The 4,794-nt window shown below is 50.0% G+C and overlaps 1 pseudogene; it reads right to left on the reverse strand.

The window, feature by feature from the left end:
* Nucleotides 1-825: 825 nt before the first annotated feature.
* LOC129017084 (synaptophysin-like protein 1) lies at nucleotides 826-4,353 on the reverse strand (annotated as a pseudogene).
* Between the last annotated feature and the right edge of the window lie 441 nt (nucleotides 4,354-4,794).

Raw genomic sequence — 4,794 nt, forward strand, 5'->3', positions numbered from 1 at the left:
CTCGTGGAGAGGACGCCCCTGCCCCAGACCCGGCCCCGGCCCAGCGAGGACCAGGCGCCCCCGCCCCAGGCCGCGAGGGATGCGGCCCGGGCATCACGCTCCACGTAGCAGGCGGGAGCCAGGAGCGGCAGCAGCCGCCCAAGTCCGGGCTGTGGACTCGGGCCCCTCTACACTTTTGGGGGCCCAGGAAGGTGCTCGCCTTGTCCTTGCAGGCTTGGAGGTGCCTGCTCCCATTGCTTGGCCTCTGCTAGCTCCCGGCCCCCGCTCGGATCTCGAAGTGGGGTTGGAGCCCAGCCCGAGGGCTGTCACACCCCGGCCTGGTGTGCGCATGCTAGGGGCAGTGCTGACACGCTCCACTGGTTTCAGATCAACTTTGGAGAATTTGGCGATAGCTAGTAAAAGCCGAAGATGTGCATGCACTGTGATCTAGCAACCATATGCCTCGCAAAACAGGCCGGGCGCGGTGACTCATGCCTGTAATCCCAGCACTTTGGGTGGCTGAGGCGGGTGGATCACTTGAGCCCAGGAGTTTGAGACCATCCTCCTGGTCAACATGGCAAGACCCCTGTCTCTACAAAAAATTTAAAATTTAGCTGGGTGTGGTGGCATGTGCCTGTAGTCTCGGCTACTTGGGAGGCTGAGGTGGGAGGATTGCTTGAACCTAGGAAGTTGAGGCTTCAGTGAGCTGTGATAGTGCCAATGCACTCCAGCCTGGGTGACAGAGCAATACCCTGTCTCAAAAGCAAAAAACACCCACACATCGATACAAGAATTTTCACTGCAGTGCTGTGTGTAATAACAAAAATAGGAACAACCAACAGTCCATTAGGAAAGGAACAAATAAATAAACAGGTTTATTCAAACAATGGGAAACTATGGAGCATTTAAAATTAACGAATCAGATCTACAATGTAATAACATGGGTAAATCTCAAAAATGAGTGAAAAAGCAAATTTCAAAGAGATTTACACAGTATGATAGTATATATGTACATATACTGTTAATGTATGTGTTATATTTGTGTATGTAATCCCAACACTTTAGGAAGCTGAGGTGCGTGGATCACTTGAAACCAGGAATTCGAGACTAGCCTGGCCAACATGGTGAAACTCCATCTCTACTAAAAATATAAAAATTAGCCAGGCGTGGTGGCTTAGACCTGTAATCTCAGCTACTTTGGAGGCTGAGGCAAGAGGATCGCTTCCTGGGCCCCCATATTTTATATGTGTATGAAATATGCATACTATTGATATGGTATTGTATATATTGATATATACCTCCATAGTAAATGTGTATGTATGTATGTGTATATATATATGGTCAAGAAGGATCTACACTAACTTGAGACACTGGTTACCTATACAAGGGAAAATGGGAGGGCTTTAGATTTATCAGAGTTTTGGGGGTTTTTTTGTTTTGTTTTTTCGAAAAAAGAGAAATAGAAAGCAAATGTGGCAAAATGTTGACATTTGTTAAACCTGTGTGGGCAAGTACAGAGGTCTGTTTAGTATTCTTTGTGCCATATTATATTATATTATATTATATTATATTATATTATATTTTTTGAGACAGAATCTCACTCTGTCACCCAGGCTGGAGTGCAGTGGCACAATCTCAGCTCACGGCAGTCTCTGCCTCCAGGGTTCAAGCAATCCTCCTTCCTCAGCCTCCCAAGTAGCTGAGATTACAGGCACCTGCCACCACCCCTGGCTAATTTTTGTATTTTTAGTAGAGACAAGGTTTCACCATGTTGGCCAGGCTGGTCTTGAACTCCTGGCCTCAAGTGATCTGCAGGCCTTGACCCCCCGCTCCCCCAAAGTGCTGGGATTACAGGCATGAGCCACTGTGCCCAGCCTGGGTTTGTTATTAAAGGCAGTTTGGCTCTCAGTGCACCCCTTTCCCACGTGATGCCTTCTGACATGTTATGACATGAGGCCCTCCCCAGAGGCCAAGCAGATGCAGTCCCTTGACCTAGGACTTCCCAGCCTCCAGAATTGTAAGAAATAAATTCTTTTCTTTATAATTTACCCAGTCTCGGGTGTTCAGTTATAGCAATAGGAAACAGATGAAGACACTGTTTTCCACAGTGGCTGGACCATTTTACATTCCCTCCAACTGCACAAGGGTTTCAATTTCTTCACATTCTTGTCCACACTTGTTATTTTCTGTTTTTGTTTTACAGTAGCCATTCTGATGGGTGTGAGGTGATATCTCACTGTGTGGCTTAAAAAAAAAAAATTAATGTGCCTCAAGATATTGGCAACATGTCTTGATATAGACATATATTTCATACAGTGTGTTTCTCCCTTTAATTACATTCCAGCAGGAGGTGGAATACCTCCTTGGCTATGAGGAGCAGAAGTATTTGATGGGTTGTGTAAGTTGGTCTCCTCATACTTGTGCACACACCAAGCATTTCCCCTCCAAAGTGTCATATTCAGAAAGACAAAAATCACAGATACATTTAGGAATCCCATGCTGGTCACAGAGCCAAAACAACACATGATTTCTTAAAAGCAGAAGTTCCTGAACAATATTTTGACCAGTAGCTATTTTAATATCTGCAAGAGCTTTTGCCCAAGTGAGCTTTTGAAGTGCTCACCAATCGCAAAAGATGGCAACAAGAGTAACGACAAAGCCAATCATGGGAAGTTTATGACTACCCTGATATAGGTTCCTGTAACCAATATAAAGCAGGACAGCAATGCAGTACAGGAAGACAGAGACTGCAAATGTAACGGAATTGTGCAGAAGAAGTCATCTCCTAGGAGCACTTGACTTTCCAATTTATATCATATACATTAATACCTGGAGGTGACTGAAATGATGCCTGATTTAACCTGAATGGATAATCAGAAGTAGTTGTAATAGTTTCGTCAGTAACTGTAGGACAATTCACTTGAATTTCTGTTTGCGCTTAAAAACCTCCACAGGTGGCAAAAGACAAGATGGAAGCCATCTACTCCAGGCCCTTGAGGAAGCTGAGCGGCTCCCTGAGTGGGGTTGAGGTCGATCCAGAAGGCAACATCCTCTAAAGGAAGGAAGGAGAGTCAGGATGGTGGGGGCCTCACTGCGTTTTGATTTGCGTTTCCCTAATGATTAGTGATGTTGAACATCTTCCCAAGTGCTTATTGGCCGCTTGTTTATTTTCTTTGGAGAAATGCCTATTCAAGTCCTTTGCCCATTTTTGAATCAGGATTGATTTCCTGTGGTCTAGTTGTAGTTCTTTATACACTGTGGATATTGATTCCTTATCAGATCTATGATTTGAAAATATTTTCTCCCATTCTATAGGTTGCTTTTTTCACTCTGTTGATTATACTCTTTGGCACACCCATGGAGAAGATTTTAAAAGGCAGGTAGAAGTCAGACAGTTTGAGCAGCAGCGTAGTGAAGAGAAGGCCTTTCAATCGAAGGAAATAGCCTGTGCAAACACACAGAGGAGAGAACCGCAACATGCAGGTAGTTGGGTCTTGCTAGTACACTGGTGAGGGGTAGGAGGTGGGGACAGGTGAGACTGGAGGAACCACATGACAGAGGACGGTCGTAGGTCCGCCAAGTAGCTGGACTTCGTTCTAAGGTGGCACTACTCAAAAGAGTGGTCTGAGGACCCTGGCCCAGCACCGCCTACTAGGAGGTTGTTAAAAATGCAAATTCCGGCTGGGATCCTGGCTCATGCCTGTAATCCCAGCACGTTGCGGGGCTGAGGCGGGAGGATTGCTTGAGTCTAGGAGTTTGAGACCAGCCTGGGCAACATAGTGAGACCCCATCTCAATAAAAAAGAATAATTTAAAAAATGCAAATTCATGGAGGCCCAGTTTTGGCCTGCTTAGTCAGAATCTCCGGGGTGTGGCCGGGGGATCCGGGTTTTAACCAGCCCCCGGGATTATTCTGAGGTTCAGTAGAGTTTAAGGGAAGTGGAGGAACCGCCGAGGGGTCGGCTAAGGTTTTGGAAACAACCTTGGTGAGAAAGACGGCCCGGGTTGTTCTTCAGGCCGGGCACTCTGGGCTTAGCTGCGTCCCCATCCTCTTCCAGCCACCCCGTCCCCACCCGACCCCACCTGAGTTCTGGCCGCCGTCCGACCCCTCGGGGCCCACCCTGCGCCCCAGCCTCCTCCCCGCCGTGGGGTCCGGGGTCAGGGGCGGGCGGCTGCAGCCAGGCCCACATTCCTCTTACTTCCCGCCATTGTCCTGGGTTCCTGTGGCCGCGTCTCCACACTCGCTCCCGGCCGCCCCACGGTCCCAGGGAGTGATGACTCATTTCCTTTCCCCCGCCGACATCATCGTGCCCCCAGCGTGGCCCGGCCCGCGCGGCGGCCTCCGCGCTCCCAGGTCTCCTCTCAGCCCCTCTCGTCGCGCGGGCGCAGGCGCGGCACGGCCCCTCTCGGCCGGCAGGAGGCGCCGGAGCCCGCCGGGGCCAGGCACGCCTGGCCCCCCCACCCCCGCCACGGCCCGGGCCGGCGAAGAGGGAGGGACAGAGAGCGGCCGCGGTCCCGCTCTCCCGCTGAGGGACTGGCTGGGAGTCAGAGCCCTCACGGTCACGGATACGGAAGCTGAGTCCCGAGCCTTGACCAAGGCAGCACAGCCCACCCTGAGAAGTAGGGGACTGGAATTCAGGACGCTTGGCCCCAGGCCCGTGGTTTCCCACAGACCTGCAGTTGTTAATCCTCCGGCACCCCCTGGTATGTATTTTCAGCACAAAGTCTGTAGACAGTATTCCCCCGATTTCCATCACCTGTGGGCCCTGAAACGTGGTCGCCCCTGGAACCAGCAGGAGCTGAGGGCCACTTGGGC

The sequence above is a fragment of the Pongo pygmaeus genome, chromosome 19, assembly GCF_028885625.2.
Source record: "Pongo pygmaeus isolate AG05252 chromosome 19, NHGRI_mPonPyg2-v2.0_pri, whole genome shotgun sequence".
Classification (NCBI taxonomy): Eukaryota; Metazoa; Chordata; class Mammalia; order Primates; family Hominidae; genus Pongo; species Pongo pygmaeus.